Raw genomic sequence first — 18243 nt, 5'->3', positions numbered from 1 at the left:
CTTTTTACAGGACATTTTATCCCATAAAGTGCATCATGTGCCTCATAGACCGAATCCAGTTAGTTTACATTAAATTACTCATTTCTGCATATAATTGTTAGTTAAAACCAACCTCGCGCCTTTCTCCTTTTCATATAGGCCCACAAAAAGGTGGCTACCACAGACAAAGGGATCAGGCAGAGATTTAAAGAAGTAACGTGCCACCTGGCATTGTTTAAAATTGTGGCGCCTTAAAATCGAAAGGATAAAGTCTTCTCTTCCTGTATTATAAAACACACAGAGCAAGACTAGGTGCAGGTCAGATTGGGGGGAATGGTTGTGGGTGGGCACCGGCCTCCAGCAACAAAGCGCTCCCAGCGCTAGAGGTAAAATAAAGTGCTCCCAGCGCTATAACCAGAAAATAAAGTGCGTCCAGGCGCAAATAAAGTGCTCCCAAGCGCTAGGAGGCAATTCCAGCACTCCAAGCGCTAGAGGACAGCACAAGTCCAGAGAAAGTCCATGGAATGCAGCAAGATGGGGGGCCAAGGCTGGGCCAGGGGCCAGCTCACTGGGCCCTCCAGGCAGGAAGGCAGTCCCAAGTGGTGGTTCCTTCTGGCGCCAGCAGCAGCAGCAGCCCCCCTCAGTAAGATCAGGAAAGAACAACATGCAAGGGGACACAGACCCTTTTTATACTAATAAATCCTTTGTCTGTGTGCAGAGTGGGGGACGAACAAGTCCCAGCTGGTCTGGGAGCACCCTTGATGTGCTCAGCCCCTCACTCTATTCACTAGGCAGGCTAGGGTCATTAGACGCAACACAGGGGGCGGAGCCAGCATTGTGTGGGGAAAGCCCAGCCCTATTCTGGACCCAGGCGCACTCCTCCCCAGCCATCAGCATGCTAATCTCCACACTCACCCCCGGGCAGACCCATCATGACTCATGGAGCCTGGCATCCCAGCCAGCTCCAGCCAATCAAACTCCAGCACCTTTACAGCACACACACAGCCATGTCTAGAAGTGGCACTTCCACACTAGACACATACACGCCGCTTACATCATTTCGCAGCATTCAATCACACGAGTCCACACATACCAGACTCGAGCCTGTACACCCCACGCATCAGGAACTACCAGGGACACATACATTCCCCATGCATTCCTATGGGAGGGCAAGCCAACCTTACTCCACGCACTCAGAGTGCGCACACACTTTCCACTGGGACACAGTGAAAGTGCGCAGAACCCCAAAATCACCATCACTAGGTCACCATTAAAAGCAAAAAGTTTAGGGGTGAACCTGCCAGAAGGGCCAAGTCCAACACTAACCATGAAGAAAATGCTAACCACCGAAGGGAAAGAATGGGACATGTTGTTGCCACTCGCCCTCTTTGTTATCTGAAGCCAGGTTCAGAGAAGCTTGGGTTGTTCTCCCTTTGAACTTCTTTACGGGAGACAGCCACAAACCTTGCTAGAAATGACAAGAGAAGCGTGGGAACAAGAGAAACAAGAAGAGACACAACACCATCTAGAATACACCCAAAGCCTAAGAAACTGCATACAGAAATTGCGAGATTTTGCTCACAAAAACCTAGAAAAAGCTCAAAGAAGCCAGCAGATGTCTTACAATAAAGGAAAGAGGTGACAACAGTTACAGGTCCATGACTGGGTGCTCCTATTCCTACCTTCCTCTATACGCCAAAAACGGGCAGAATGGAAGGGACCATATGAAGGTGCTGAAAGGATAGGCCTCACTTCTTACCGGTTACGCCTTTCCTCAACCAAAACCCAGATATACCACATAAATCTACTAAAGAAATGGTTGGGACCCCTCCCCAAAGACACCCATTACGTTTTGTCTGACTCAAAACCCATTCCTTCAACATTGAATAAATTGCCCATAAACAAACATCTAACAGAGGAACAAATAGTGTCTCTGCAGACCCTCTTAGAGTCATTCTCCTCCATCTTTTCCGACCTCCTGGGAAAATCAACAATACTCGAGCATGCCATTGTTACCCCACAAAATAACGTAATAAAACAACGCCCATACAGAATATCAGGCGTTAGGCGGGACGCAGTTCCTGCCGAAATAGAGAGCATGTTACAACTAGGAGTCATAAAACCTTCCAGCAGTAACTGGTCTCCCGCATTGTCATAGTTCTGAAACCTGATGGTTCCATCCGTTTTTGTATAAACGTCCGAGCAGTCAATGCCATCTCGAAATTTCACTTATACCCATTACCAAGAGTCGATGAATCGAGAAATTAGCCTTAGCCCAATATATAACCACATTCGATCTTACAAAAGACTATTAGCAGGTACCACTTAAACAGGAAGACCAAGAAAAAAACGCCTTTAGCACCTCTAATGGGCTATATGAGTTTACTGCACTGCCTTTTGGGTTACACAGAGCACCAGCGACGTTCCAAAGACTTATGAACAAAGTTTGCTCCCAACATCAAGAGTACTCCGTAGCCTTCATAGACGATATCATAATATTTAGCCCTAACTGGGAACTACATCTCGTTCATTGTGGGAAGATATTCAAAGCACTTAGGACTGCAGGGCTCCACGTGAACTCCAAAAAGACCAGGATAAACTTTACCAAAGTCAAATATTTGGGCTATTTATGGCTCTGCAACAAGAGAAATTGAGAGCAGTCTTAGACACCCCCTTCCCTACCACCAAAAAAGGCATTAGATCCTTTTCGGGCTTACAAGGCTACTACTGCCGGTTTAAACCCAATTATTCTGAAATAGCAGCACCACTAACCGACCTACTGAAGAAAGAGAAAAGGAACTAAAACTTGGTAAATCCTCCCCAAGCCGCCAGAAAGGCATTCCACGAGCTCAAGTGAGCCATAACCTAAGGCGGAGAAACCAGCAGGGAACGGAGAACACCGAACAGCCTTCCGAGAGAGAGAACTGGAGCCTTGGGGAGGTCACAGCTTGTTGGCGAGGGAAAGTCGAAACAGAACGAGACCAGACCTCACTGAAGGACGTGGAGTCACCACGCCACGGCCCCGGAGTGACGTGACTCTAAAAGGTGCGTGGGCGTCTATGGGGCTTTTGGAAAGGGGCTGAGTCAGAGAGGGATGGGAGGGGAGGCGGAGGGGTGAAAGGGACCCAGGGAAAAGGAAATAAGTGAGACGGAAAAGAAAGACAAGAGCAGAAATCATCGGCTACTCTTTTTCTTTTGGTTGCTCCAACCTCTACCCCTCCCTTCACATTTATTCATAGTTATTATTTATCCCTCACATCCTCCCTTGACTAAACCATAAAGCAAAAACACTTACCTGAGTCTTTTCCTTCTGTCCGAGGGACGACGGAGGCCGAGGCTCACCTAAGGGACTGAAGAGGAAGACCCTGTGGGAAAGAAGAATATAACAGAGACAATCAATCATTGTGATTTCCTGTAATACTAATAAAAAGTGCATACCAAGAAATTATTCAATTCAGTGTGCTCCTTCTTGACCGACTCTTCTACAACGGGGAGCTACATACTCTCCCTACAGGGAATGGGAGACAGACACACAGAGACCAACAGACACACAGACACACACACACGGGAAAGCAAAGTAGGAAAACGCTACATACAGTTGTTCTATGCTTGCATATGTACACTGTTTTATAAAGATGGTGGAACTATTCATTGTGAATGCACTTTCTTTTCTTAAGTCACAAATGTATGAAACAGTTCAGAGTCTGGAAAGCACTGCACAGCCCCTGCCCTGAATGTTGCCTCTCAGTGTCCTGAAGATGCCCCCGTGCTCGAGAGTCACCCTGGGGTCAGAGGCCACCCTCACCTCTGCTTGAGCCCCGCTCAGTGGGGGCTGCAGGGTCTGCGGGGAGGGAGGCACCGGGGGCCCGGCTGCCTGGGAGGAGTGGGGCCCGGTGTGTTATTCCCCCTCCGAGTCACGCGCGAGCTCAACAAATCAAAACAAAGCGTCTCACTGCTGGGCACGCGCAGGACCGCGCGTCACAGCGGCGCACGTGCGGAGCGAAGACACTACGTCCTACGCCGAGTTAGGACCTTGCATGGGGTACGGACTGTGAACTGCCGTGGACTGAGGACGCTCAGCCTCACTGCGCATGCGCAGAGGAAAGACACCTCCCTCAGAGGAGCGGACCGAGGAGCTTTGCATATAAATACTTCTCACCCTGTGCTGTGGCGCGAGGCGCCTCGCGCTCCGCGGCGGCAGGCGGTTGTATATCATTCATTGTGTCCCTGCGCGGACACTGTTATTCTTGTGCTTCTTTGTGTCTCTGCTCGGACCCCGTCCCACCTGTGCTGGCTCTGAGCTGTAGTCCTTTACTGCGCTCCGTGCTGTCGGGGCCTGTGCTGTGAACTACATGAAGAAATCTTTCTTGCACCGACTTCTGCAATTGGATTGTAGTAACATCGATGTCTGTCCTCAGCCCATGCGCAGTTGGTCATCCATCAGGCCCTCGCTCCGCAGAAGGAGTCAGTGTCTGTTCTCAGCGCATGCGTACTTAATCCAATGCCTCTTTAGCCCGCGCTGTGGGAAGCGCTGTCTGTCCCCAGCACATGCGCAGTTTTTCATCCACAGGTCCTCTTTTAACCCGACCCACAACAGAGAGCACAGCACCCTCATTAAACCCCAGGTGAGGTAATTTATTTAATGCATTCTTATAAAGCGCGGACTTTACCCGAAGGTGTCAGAGCACCCTACAATAGACCCAATAGAACCAGTTACGTTACATGAGAGAACTGTTACAGGATGGAACAAATAAAAATAGCAGGCCATAGAATGTATGTATTGGCATTTATATAGCGCACTACTTACCCGTAGGGTCCCAAGGCGCTTCGACCGCTGCGAAACCCTTCCTGGCTTCCCTGAGAGATGGTCCCTTAATGGGTATCTCCTGGGTGAGACCAGGCATCCCCGGCGGTCTGGTGGGGCCGTTAGTGAAGATGAGGCAAGCTAATGCCCAGAGTTGCCGAGTGTGATCGCTGATCAGAGTGGGCACCGAGGCGAGAGAATTATCAAGTCCGCTGACCCTGGTCCAGAAACCTGCCGCGCCGGGAATCGAACCCTGGTCCGGGCCGTCCTCTGCTCTCGGGTCTGCCGCCTCTAACCAGTGAGCCACACTACTTCGCAGGCAAAAGGAACACAATCTCAATCACAGCAAGCACAGACTTTATTTATTTATTTATTTGTGCGTTTTTATATAGCGCGGACTTTACCCGAAGGCGTCAGAGCGCTTCACAATAGGAACAGAACTGATACATGAGAACATTACAAGTGAACAAAATACAAAAGCAAACGTTACATTAAATGAAGCAAAAATGACAATCGTGAGCCAACAAAATACAAGAGGAAGCAAGTGGTGCATCACATGAGGAAAAAGTGACGTGTGCAGGGTACAAAAGCGTAGGAAGTACAAGTAGAGGTATAATACTGCGATATACGGAGGACACTCAAGCACAAGAACAAACGTTATGTAGGCAATGTGGCACTTGTGCAGGTATCGAAAATAAACAAATGTAATAGGTAGAAGACAGTGTGTTACAAGAGAAAGTGACGGGTGCATGTTACACACGAGTACAAAACACAGATAGAAAGAAAATACTGCAATAAATGGCAGACTCTCAAACCACAAGAACACACTGGGAAGACACTTCCATATATATAATTACATTTATTAAGCGCGCAGCTACCCGGAGGTTTCCCGGCGCTAGGGCAAACTAAACGATGAGAGGGAGGGAGGAGCATCAGATCATAATGTTAGTTGTTGAAGAGCCAAGTTTTTATTCCCTTACGGAATTTCAGAAAGCACAATTCCGTGCGCAGAGATTGAGGAAGGGAATTCCATAAGGATGGAGCCAGCAGGGAAAACGAGCGTCCTCCCATCTTGGCTCTGTTGGTGCGCGGAATCTTAAATTTATTCTGCGTCGAGGACCTGAGTGTACGGGGGGGGAATATATTGCTGCACCAGAGCAGAGAGATAGCGAGGGGCTCTACCAGTCATGATTTTGTGCATGTAGCAGAGTGCTTTGAAGTTGACTCTGCTTTCAATCCGCAACCAGTGCAGATTCCGCATATGGTGAGCGACCGAGGATCTGGCAGGAAGGTGACAGATCAGGCGGACAGCCATATTCTGTACCACCTGGTACTTCTTAATTACCTCTTTAGCGGCACCTAGGAGCAGGATGTTTCCATAGTCCAGGCGTGAGATGACAAGAGCCTGGACTACAGTCCTCAAGGTGTCCGCAGGCAGCATCCAGGTGATCTTTCTCAGCCATCTGATGATGGTGGTACAGGTGGCTGAGACTTTCACAGCATGTTGTTTGAAAGTAAGTTGGTTGTCGAAGATCACACCAAGATTGCGGGCAGACACAGATGGAATGGGTAGAGGACCCATCTCCGGAGGCCAATGGTGTGGGCCCCAGAGAGAGGTGTCTGGGCCAAACAGGACAAACCAAAGTATTATTCGAAACAGTTCGGAGTTTAATGTTTCACTCCATTAAAACTCAATAATTGAATATATATACATTTTTATATACAATTCGGACTAACGGTAAAAAGAAGAGCAATCAGCTTCTAAAAGAGGTGCAGAAAAAAGAGAAAGAAATAGTGATTGTGATGAGAAGGGTGCAAGCCTCAAAAGAAAAATAGTGACAAGTGAAATAGAAATTCGGATTTGTTTATGCTGTACTCAGAATCCAGCTAGTTATTTTCTGAATAGGCCACAGATAGTTGTTATTATCTCCACTCATTTATACAGCCACAAGTGACATGTATAATGGTTTCCAGCGTGGTCCTATTTGTATAGCTTAAAGAAAGGCGTTTCAGTTTGTGCTTCAGCATCCAGTCCGAGATATGTTTCAGCCCAACTTGGAGAGAGGAAGATGGGAGGTTTTTATTGGTGGAAAGAGAGTAGATGACTTGGGTGTCATCAGCATAGGAATAAATTGTGAGGCCAGCCTGTTCCGCCAGGAAAGCAAGAGGCCTCACATACAGGTTAAAGAAAAGGGGACTAAGGATAGACCCCTGGGGGACACCGTGAGAGGAAGGGAGAGTAGATGAAACAGATGTGGAAGAAAAGACTTGAAACATGCGATCAGACAGAAAATTAGCGATCCAGGCCAGAGCGGTACCGCCGACACCGAGTGCCTCCAGGGTGGACAATAAGATGGAATGGGAGACGGTGTCAAAAGCGGCACTCAAGTCAAGCAGAATGAGTGCCACCGTCTCACCATTATCCACTTGGCGTCTGATGGTTTCTGACACGCCAAGGAGAGTTGTTTCCGTGGAGAAGCCAGCCCTGAACCTGGATTGAGAACCATGAAGAAAATTGGTGGATTCAACAAAGGAGTTAAGCAAAGAATTAACATGTTTCTCCAGAATCTTGGAAAAGCAAGAGAGCAAAGAGATAGGGCGGAAATTGGAAGGATTATTGGGGTCTGCGTTGGCCTTTTTTAATAATGGTACCACCATTGCGTGCTTCCATTCATTAGGGACAATCGCTTCTGTTAGGGAAGCGTCCATAGTCATGTAAAGTAGATTTTTCTATAATGGAAGGGCTTCCTTCAGATAATAGAGAGGGCATGGATTACATTTGAAAGTGTCTTTGAAGGAGGATAACTTTGAGGTTAGTTTTGAAGGCCTGGGAGGAGGTGGTGGTCCGGAGCTGCGGCGGAAGGGAGTTCCAGATTCTCACCGCGTTGCCTGAAAAGGATTGTGCCATCGTTCTTTCCTTCTTGAAAGTGGTAGGTTCAAGCAGAAGATTTTCCGCATTACCTGATGGTCTAGAGCCTCCAGAGAGTTTCAGTTTATTCATCAGGTAGCGAGGAGAGGAGAAGTGCAAGGCTTTGTGGGTGATACAAGCAGTCTTGTAGATAGCTCTAGCCTCGATTGGAAGCCAGCGGAGGGTGGATAGCATCGGTGTGATGTGGTCGCTTCTTTTGGCCCCATAAATGAAACGAGCTGCTGAATGGAAAACAGATTTAAGGGGGGACAAGTGGGATTTGGGGAGGCCAGTAAGAAGAGAATTGCAGTAGTCAAGTCTGGAGAGGACCAGCGTTTGCACCAGGGTTATAAGGTCCTGCTCCGGGAAGAAGCGACGGATTCCCCAAAGAAGGCGCAGATGGTATCGAGCAGACTTTGCAACGGAATTGATGTTGGGGGTTAGATTGAGTTTTTTGTCAAGAATGACACCCAGGGATTTTGCGCTGTCGGCAATGATGGGTTTAGTGTTAAGTAGATTCAACTGATCCATCCATGATTGCACCGGGGGAGGAGAGATTGAAGAGGAGAAGAGGAGGAATTCGGTTTTGGAGGGATTCAGAATCAGTTGATGAGTAAACATCCAGTTATGAATGGAGTCGAGAGTAGAGCTTAGGATAGAGAGATTGTGAGTGGAGGCAACCTTGAGGTAGATTTGAGTGTCATCAGCATAGAGATGATAGTGGATCCCGGTTTTACTTAGGAGATTTCCTAGTGGTTCTAAATAGAGGTTGAACAATGTGGGTGCAAGTATAGAGCCTTGAGGAACACCTTGACCTACCGCCACAGGAGATGAAAGACTGTTTGCTATTTTGATCATTTGGGATCTATCAGAGAGGAAGGAGGCAAACCATTTAAGCACAGTGCCCTCCATGCCCATTCTCTGTTTAAGAATGTTGAGGAGGGTGTTGTGATTGACAGTGTCAAAGGCTGCAGAAAGGTCGAGGAGAATTAGAAGACAGGACCCCCCGAGTCGAGGATCCTCATCGCGTCATCAACCACTTGCAGTAGGGCTGTTTCAGTGCTGCAGTTTTGAATGAAGCCAGACTGGAAATTGTCAAGAAGATCATTGTCCTTGATATGACGAGAGAGTTGTTTCGCTACACATCTTTCTGTAATCTTCGCAAGAAAGGGTAAGTTAGTGATGGGGCGGAAGTTGTTGTGGTCAGACGCATCAGCAGTTGGTTTTTTAAGAAGCAGGGTGACCTGCCCAGTTTTGAAGGAGACAGGAAGGGAGCCTTGATAGAGGGAGAGGTTGACCAGAGTGGTCCAGTAGGAGAGGGAAAGGGTATAAAAGTCAATGGCAATGGCACTGGGGATGGGGTCCAGATGCTGTTTGGAGGGCTTTGTTTCACGGATGCACTTGAGAAGGGCATCTTCAGATAGGGGGTCAAAGTTTTGCTGAATGGCTAAGGATTTGCACTCCTCTGGAGGGGTAGGATGAGCGACCTGATCCACAAGTGATTTCACTTTTTCGTTGAAGAATATAGCAAAATCCGCTGCTCTCTTTGCAGAATCCTCCTACTTGGAGGATGGGGGAGAGCAGTCAGGAATCTTGATGAGATCGAATAGTTTTTTGGGTCTATTTTTGGCTGAGTCAAGGAGGGTTTTGAAGTGCGCCGCTTTCCCAAGGAAGATGTGTTTGTGGTACTTGGATCTTGCGGAGCGAAGCGTGGACAAGTTATCGGTGGAGGGCACTTGCCTCCATTGTTTCTCCAGGAATCTTAGCTGCTTCCTTTCTTCATAGAGGGATTTGTTGTACCAAGATGCTGAGGGGGTGGGCCTTAACCTTTTGCTTTTGAGTGGAGCAACGTTATTGATTTCATCTGCAAGAACTGTGAGGCATTGGGAGGTGAGATCGTCAACATCTAGGTTCGGGTCTAGCATTGGAAGTGATAACAAAGCTGATTCACAGAGGGGACCAACATCGATATTTTTAACATCACAGAACCAGGAGCTAGCCCTCTTGGGTTGGCCAACTGTTATAGAGTGTGATAGTTGAATAGAGAATGGGATGAGGAGGTGGCCAGACCAGTCTACATGAATAGGGGTAGTGATGGGAAGCATGCCTGCTTTAGAAATAACTAGGTCCAAGATTTAGCCCTTAGAGTCCGTTGGGCAGGAATATGGGTGTCAGGAGATATAATGATATGTTACGCATTTTAAAAACAGATAACACCCAGCTTACTGTATTTGGAGTTTCTAGATTTTTATTGGATATCAACTATATAAGAATGAAGAAGGGTTTGAAATTTTAACTAGGATTCTGCAATAGAGGATAAAAGAACATTAATTGAGTATTGCAGGTCTGAATCGCCGAAACGTTTTATTGTATATAGTATTTAATATTTTATAATGTATTTTGTTTGTAGTAGTTCTTATTATTTCCTTTTTTAATTGTTACTGTGATAAACATATAAGGGGCACAAGTACCTTTGGGAATACAACTATGATACATATGATCTGTACTTTACTATTTTAATTGTCTTTTGCACCAAGTTCAAGTTCAAGTTCAGGGATTTGTATAGCGCACTACTCACCCAGAGGGTCTTAAGGCGCTTGGGGGAGGGGGTGCATTATTTATCGAAAAGCCAGGTTTTAAGTTCCTTTCTGAAGGAAATGTGGTTTTGCGTAAGGCGGAGGTGAGTGGGGAGAGAATTCCAGGTCTTGGCCGCCAAGTAGGAGAAGGATCTTCCTCCCATGGTGGATCTGTGGATGCGCGGAACTGCGGCGAGGGCTTGATTGGAGGATCTTAGTTGGCGGGTGGGTGTGTAGAAGGACAGTCGTGTGTTGAGGCATTCGGGTCCTAGTTTGTAAAGGGCCTTGTGTGCGTGGGTGAGGAGACGGAACGTTATTCTCTTGTTGACGGGAAGCCAGTGGAGGTCTTTCAGGTGACCGGTAATGTGAGCTTGGCGAGGGATGTCCAATATGAGTCTGGCTGAAGCGTTTTGGATGCGTTGGAGTTTTTTCTGTAATTTGGCTGTGGTTCCGGCGTAGAGGGTGTTTCATAGTCCAGTTGGCTAGTGACCAGTGCGTGAGAGACAGTCTTTCTTGTTTCGGTGGGGATCCAACTGAAGATTTTCTTGAGCATACGAAGTGCGTTGAAGCAAGAGGATGAGACTGCGTTGACTTGTCTGGTAATCGAGAGGGAGGAGTCTAGGATGAAGCCTAGGTTACGTGCGTGGTCTGTGGGTATGGGTGCCGTGCCCAGGGCCGATGGCCACCATGAGTCGTCCCAGGCAGAGGGGGATGATCCTAGAATGAGGACTTCCGTTTTGTCTGAGTTAAGTTTTAGGCGGCTGTTTTTCATCCATTTGGCTACTTCGTGAAGATTGGTTTTGGCGGTGTTAGGGTCTTTGGTGAGGGAAAGGATCAGCTGGGTGTCGTCAGCGTAAGAGATGATGTTAAGGTTGTGTTGTCGTGCGATGGATGCGAGGGGACTCATGTAAACGTTGAAGAGGGTGGGACTGAGTGATGATCGGTGGCCTCTGATTTGAATGGGGGGAGTCGGACTCTCTGGGTTCTCCCGGCGAGGAACGAGATGATCCAGTCCAAGGCTTTTCCTTGTATGCCGATGTTGCTGAGGCGTTGTATGAGGGTGCTATGGCAGACTGTGTTGAAGGCGGCGGAGAGGTCAAGTAGGATGAGGGCAGCTGTTTCTCCGTTGTCCAGAAGCGTTCTGATGTCGTCTGTCGCTGCAATGAGGGCGGTTTCGGTGATGTGTTTGGCTCGGAAGCCGGACTGTGAGGTGTCGAGTGAGTTGTTGGATTCAAGGAAGGCGGCGAGCTGGCTGTTGACGGCTTTCTCAATGACTTTGGCAGGGAATGGGAGGAGGGAGATGGGGCGGTAGTTCTTAAGTGCAGAGGGGTCTGCTGTGGGTTTCTTCAGGAGGGCGCTGAGTTCGGCGTGTTTCCAGCTTTCTGGGAAGAAAGCGGTGTTGAAGGAGCAGTTGATGACATCACGGAGATGGGGTGCGATGATGGAGTCTGCTTTGTTGAAGATGTGGTGGGGACAGGGGTCGGTTGGCGAACCTGAATGGATGGAGTTCATTAGGCGGATGGTGTCTTCAGTGTTGATTGGGTTCCAGGCGCTAAGGTTATTAGAGGGCGGTTTGGGTTCGGAGGTGGGTGGAGTGGATTGTTCATTGGAAATGTTCTCAAAGCTGTTATGTATGTTGGCTATTTTGTTGTAGAAGAAAGAGGATAAGGAATCGCAGAGGTCTTGGGAGGGAGTAATGTCGTTTGAGGCTGCGGTGGGGTTGCTAAATTCTTTGACGATGTTGAATAGTTCCTTGCTGTTATGGGCGTTGTTGTCGAGTTGATCCTTGAATGCTGATTTCTTGGTGGATCGGATCAATTGGTGGTGTTTGCGGGTGGCTGTCTTGAAGGTGGTCAGGTTGTCAGTGGTTGAGTTTTTTTCTCCATGTTTTCTCGAGAGTACGGCATAGTTTCTTGGATTTCTTAAGGTCATCGTTTGCTACCCTGTTTGGTTCGGTGGTTTTTCAAGGGTGCTAATTCGTCAACGCTGTGAGTGATCCATTGTTTGAATTTGGTGGCAGCTTAGTTTGGGTCCGATGAGAGGGCGGGAGGGTTTTGTTTGAGCGATGTGAGGAGTTGGTCGGTGGAGATTCTGTTCCAGTTTCTTCGCGGAATAGGTTGTGGGGGGTTGTGGGTCGAGGTAGTTTTGTAGCTGAAGCGAACACAGCTGTGGTCCGTCCAATGGAGAGCTGTGGTGTGATCGAAGGAGATGTGCTTGCTGGAGGTGAAGATTGGGTCGAGCGTATGTCCGGCTACATTTTTTTCCTGACACATTAATGGAGATTGTCTTTTAACAGGCAGAAGAACAACACTGACCATACATTTTTCTGGGTTTGTCTTTAAAATGACGTACACATTAGGAATGGCACTTTGTTCTGCTGGAAGAATAACAGTTATCTTGCACTCTAAGTTGTTGCACAGATTTTTGGCTGCAATGCATTCCATGTTTCATTCAAATGTGCTTTCTACAGGGCACATACATGATTTGCTGCTGTAGAGAAATAATGCTCCTGTGTACTTTGGCAGACTCAGAAATATTGATAAACTTCATGATTTTTCTTTCAGCACTTCAAAGTAAACCCTTTCACTTTTTGAGTCATACATTTGGCAGAAACATAACTTAGTACCATTAAAATTGTTGTGATGGGGAACATTCATGTGGGGATAGGACTGGCTCGACCAGAGTGCTTGCTGACTTGGAGGAGTATTGAGTTGACCACCTTGCCTGGTCCGGTGTGGAACCAAGCCAGCGATGCTTTGCTGCAGGCTCATTTGCCCTGATAGCTGGTCAACAGTTTGAGGAGGAGGTGAAGAGCTGGCTAAGTGTGCCCTGCGGCTGGCATTTCAGTACATCCCTGAGAAGTGAGCTTTGAGTCATGTAGTGTTCCTCTTATACCACGTGCAATTCACCCTCTCCAAAACCTCAAGAATTCCTGGGTGTGAAGGGCGGCTGATTCTGATTGGGTGCTTGATAGTTTTCCAGAAACTCATGTTCTTATTTGTTCATGTTTGTCAGTAGTTAACCGCATGCGCGCTAGCGGTTTTCCCGCTGTGCGCTGAGTTTTTCAAAAACCCGCGTTACATGACGAGCTCAGCTCGTCATGAACGTACGACAGGCGTAACTCATGACGAGCTGAGCTCCTCATGAGCGTCGAAGGGGTTAATGAAACACGCCCAGGGGTTTTATCTCTTCAGTTGACTCAAGCTGCAATAAAGGTTTCTTTGTCATTGCAAAAAAATAAGAACGGCCGACGAGCCTCTGTAGGTCAAAGAATGGAAGGGCTGGGGAACTGTCATTCATCTCACTGCTAAGCAGAGCAGTGTCATGCTTCACCTTCACTCAGGCCTCTAATTTTAACCAACATTGCTTAGAACACTGGGACTTTAGAGCCCATCCTTTTAACGAGAAAAACAAAACTACAAGTCCTATAAGTAATAGTGGTGGAAGGTGTCACGCATGACCTGGGACAACATCCGATTCAGCACATCCAGTTCAATTTTTTAAGTATTTGACACAATATTGAATTTATAACCTTTGTTTTTTATGGTCATGAGTCACCAGAATACTAAAAATGTGTCTTTTATTTTCCAGGTCAATTAAGTAATGGTCACCAGCTTGGAAGCTCTGTTAATTCTTCAGTATTTGTCATTGATCTCCATGTGTAGCTGGTTTGGGTCAGCCCCCTGCATCGTTCGCGATAACTCGCACAGGTAAGGAGCTTGTAGCAGCAACATGATAACCCCATACTCGTCTGTAAGAAGTGCGCTCTGAGGCAGGTATCCAATCATTTTTGTGAAACAAGGAAGGGCCAATATCTGCTATGTACATTTGTTAAAATATAACAGTCAAATCACAGTATACTGTTCCGGAGGTTCAGTCCCATTGACATTATCTGTAACTGAACGCAGACACCCTAGGAAGCATGTGCTTTTAAGACAAGTTGCGTTCACTCACCTAAAGGTGACATGCTTCATCATTGGGCTATACTCCTCACCAGGCCGGCGCTACAATGCCTGGCGGGCACCACAAGAGGACACTTTGTTGCAGATCTTTAATTAAGTATGCCGGATGAGCATAGTAGGACAGAGGATGTTGTGTCATAAGATGTGAGATTGGTGAAGGCTGAATATAAGATCAACTATCGACCAGTTGCCGCAATATAGTTAATGTGATCTTCCTGGTCCATGTTGAGATTAAAAACAGTGGCAGAGAAATTGAGGAACTAATGGCGCCTATCACTGTGTGAAAGTGTCGATTACCTATGGACCTGCTGGTAAGCTGGGGTCTGTACTTCAGGTCAACTTTTTTTATGCCTTGTGTAGTCATGGAGCAATCTGTTGGCATTTCATCAGGAATGGGTAAATGTGACCTAATCTTCTCCACAGCGTGAGGAGCTCTGTAACTCAAAGCCCTGCACCGTGCATAGGTGATAAGGTGCCTATTAACATCTTACTGCCACTGGTGAGCGCTGTCTAACAGGGTGCACTAGATACGGTAACCCTCATAAAATTCAGGACAAACTGACTTATCCAATAGCGAGGACGCCGCATCAGAGGGCAACTGGTTTGAAAAGCACATGCTTCCTAGGGTGCCTGCGTTCAGTTAGAGATAATGTCTGTGGGCTGAACCTCCAGAACAGTATACTGTGAGTTGATTTATATGAAGAATGTGTATACTGGACTGTCATTTTCCTCAGCATCTCTTGTGCTATGTAGAATAAAACACAACACACCGAGAGACCAACAAATCTATCATACATTTAATGCAAAAATAGCAAAAGCCCAAGCAAACTAACAAGTGACAATTGTCTTTGCAATGGACGAGAGCATCCACCCTAAAGTAAGTTGGAGTATATAATGCTAATGCTACACAATGTATTTTTATACACTTTTCTCCTAATACAAGTCAATGAAACATGAACAGATGATAGAAACAGTTACTGAAACGACACTAATGAGTAGGAGGCAGGATCGTCTCTCGAGAGGAATGTGAGGAGTCCGTGAGGAGCAGATAAAAGATACACCGACAAGCTGCAGAATTCACTGTTTCTGAAAATAACACTTCTGTTTGTCAATATTCAATTTACTACAAGGTGCAGGGCTTAACCACATCACTTACCGGTGCAGCAGAGGCTCCCTGTTGTTGTTTTCTCGTGCTTGCTGGTCCCTTGACGCCGCGCCACACTCGCCAGTCTCCCCCCGCCTCCGTTGCCTTTGTGATCTCGGCACAGCCGCAGAGAGGGGGGGGGACTACACCGCCCAGCATTCCTAGCGTTAGGAAGACACCTACGCCAGTTCCGCACCCGGAGGCGCATAAGAACCACCGAGAGCCTCGGTGGAGCGGGGCTTAACCACATCACTTACCGGTGCAGCAGGGGAGGCACTGGAGGCTCCCTGTTTTTGTTTTCTCGTGCTTGCTGGTCCCTTGACGCTGCGCCATACTCGCCAGTCTCCCCCCGCCGCCATTGCCTTTGTGATCGTGGCACGGCCGCAGAGAGGGGGGACTACACCGCCCAGCATTCCTAGCATCAGGAAGAAGCCTACGCCAGTTCCGCGTCCAGAGGCGCATAAGAACCACCGAGAGCCCCCGCATCGCGGGACATGCGCGGGCGGGCGCCGGGCTAAGCCCGGGCAAAGGGCAGGCCGTCTGTGGCCGTCCAGGGCTGGCCAAGGCTGGGCTGGGCTACCCCTCTTGGTTCTGCTGCTCTGATCATCCTGGACTTGTACTGTGAGGTGAAGTTAAGGTACATTACACTATTGACATTGTGAATACGTTCGCTATTTCTGAACTATGGGTAAGAATACTCCTGTGACCACTCGATCTAGCACCAGACAGAAAAAAGGTACTACTACCCCCCTGCCAAGTTTGACTGCAATAGACAGGATGTTGCAGAAAACAATAAGGGTTGTTGTAACTGCAATCGGGAGTACTGAGAGACGCCTCTCGCTTCCCCCTAATATGTGTTTACCTTTACTACAATCTAACACAACTGTAACACAAGCCAACTCTTTTGATTCCATGCTCATGGATTCTTATGCAGAGTTCCCAAGGAAAGAGGGCAACCACACTTTTCCACCATTGCAAAATCCACCCATTGTACCTTCCCCCTCGATAAGCCGACTCTCACTAACACCTACTCTGCTACAATCACACTCAATCGCGGAGTTTTCCATTTCGAAAAATTATTTAATTAATATAGAGGGCTAGGATGCCTCCTCTGTGATTGATCTTAACCTATCAGGCAGTCCAAATAACGAGAGCCTCCCTCATAGAACAAGAGGGCAAAAAGCTAAACGTAAAGAAACCCATGGTAGGAAAGAACAGCATAAAAATAATCATAGGGGGAAAGGTAAAAGTAGTCGCATACAGCGAAAAACCGTACCCACTGCACAGGGACAAGGTAGAGAAAAATCCGAGGGTCAGCCAACCACTCCTGAGGTACATCATAGTATAGAGAGGGTTGATCAGGAAATTTTACCACCAAATCCTGTGGGTTTCATGGTACATTTAGAGCAGATGCTGAGATTCCTAATTCTACCTTTGTTGGAAAGAATAAAAGTTCTAACAGACAAAATAGGGAATCTGGAAAAGTCGGTCTCAAGCAATTCGGATTTACTGAAACATCTTCAAATAAATGGTTTAAATGGGGATAAACCTAGCCCGGGTGTAATCATAACCACAGATAGTAGTGTCCATAAGCCATCACAAGTGACACCTACGCTAGTGAGGGAGGGTAACAATCGCACTGGTCAGCATTCTCTACCTTCGGGGAATAGAGTGCAGGCTACGAAAAACACTGCAAGAAAGAGGGTGGAAAGGGCGACTATAACAGACAAACCAGGGGAAGAATGAAACGTGGATAATACTGATAGAGGATCAGGAAAGAACAGTATTGATACACAGAAGGTCAGATGTTCACGCATAGATTTGCCACCAGAGTCTATGCCTTATACTGTGGTATTGACAGGGGTCCTGGAACAGAAAAACGACAGAGGGGAATCTTACTCAGATTTGAGAAATAAGGTTGTCTTCTGGTTGAACACTCACAGGCCTCTTCCAGGACATGTTCAAGCAGAAATTATACATGTTCGTAGAGTGGGCTGGGTTGGACACACACAAAAACACCTGGGGAATACATAATAGTTAACTTTAGAGATAGACGCGCTGTTAGATACAGTATGACTAGTGGGATTCAAACCCTGGACTTGTCTAATTTTTACCCATTGAAGCTCTCTAATGTGTTCACAGCAAATCCCTATCAACAAGGGGAGCTGTGGAATAGGAATGGGGTCAGGTACAATATACCAACATTCAACCACTTTGCCACATTGCAGGGAATGGAGGACATCGATTGACTTCCCACAGACGCATCTTTTGTAAGTCCCAGAATATCTACGACTTCATGTAAATGTGACAAAGGAATTGGATGGGGAAGGGCCTACAGATCCCATGAAAAAGGAGCAGGTCCTATGGAACCACCGCATCCCAGTTGAAGATCCATCCCTAGGGGTACATTTGGACCCTAAGTGTACTGTGGACACTTTGGCTAGTATTAAGAATAAGGACACATGGTCATTCGTGAGTTGGAATATCGCTGGTCTGAGGTCAAAATTGGGAAATGAGAATTGGATAAAACTTGTGAATAATCAAGATGTTGTTAGTCTCCAAGAAACCTGGACCACGGCCCCAGACCATGTCAATGGTTTTAGGACTTACTTTTCCCCAGCAATCAGTTCGGCCCATGGAAGGGCAAAAGGGGTTTTAAGCACATACGTGTCTAACATGATGTTATGTACTAAAATTGAACTTGTATAAAGACACTAGTCTGTCCCACTTTGAACATACTAAGTGTGGGGACCATTTAAACGAGGTCATTTTCGGGTGTGATATGGGCTTTGCAAATAGATTGGTTAGCCCAGTATGTCCATTTCTCCCCACTTATTGTGGCAGAGGGGCAACCTCAACAATTGATTTTA

General features: G+C 47.1%; 1 long non-coding RNA gene across 1 annotated transcript in view; it reads right to left on the bottom strand.

Moving 5' to 3' along the window:
- LOC147737521 (uncharacterized) overlaps positions 1 to 3346 on the bottom strand; it is a 53553-nt gene extending 50207 nt beyond the window's left edge. Inside the window, exon 1 of the long non-coding RNA XR_015299436.1 lies at positions 3275 to 3346. This is a non-coding gene — a long non-coding RNA (uncharacterized LOC147737521). The remainder of the gene's footprint in view (positions 1 to 3274) is intronic.
- Between the last annotated feature and the right edge of the window lie 14897 nt (positions 3347 to 18243).

Source organism: Lissotriton vulgaris, chromosome 1_1 (assembly GCF_964263255.1).
Source record: "Lissotriton vulgaris chromosome 1_1, aLisVul1.2, whole genome shotgun sequence".
NCBI lineage: Eukaryota > Metazoa > Chordata > Amphibia > Caudata > Salamandridae > Lissotriton > Lissotriton vulgaris.
This window is presented reverse-complemented; position numbering and strand designations above follow the sequence as displayed.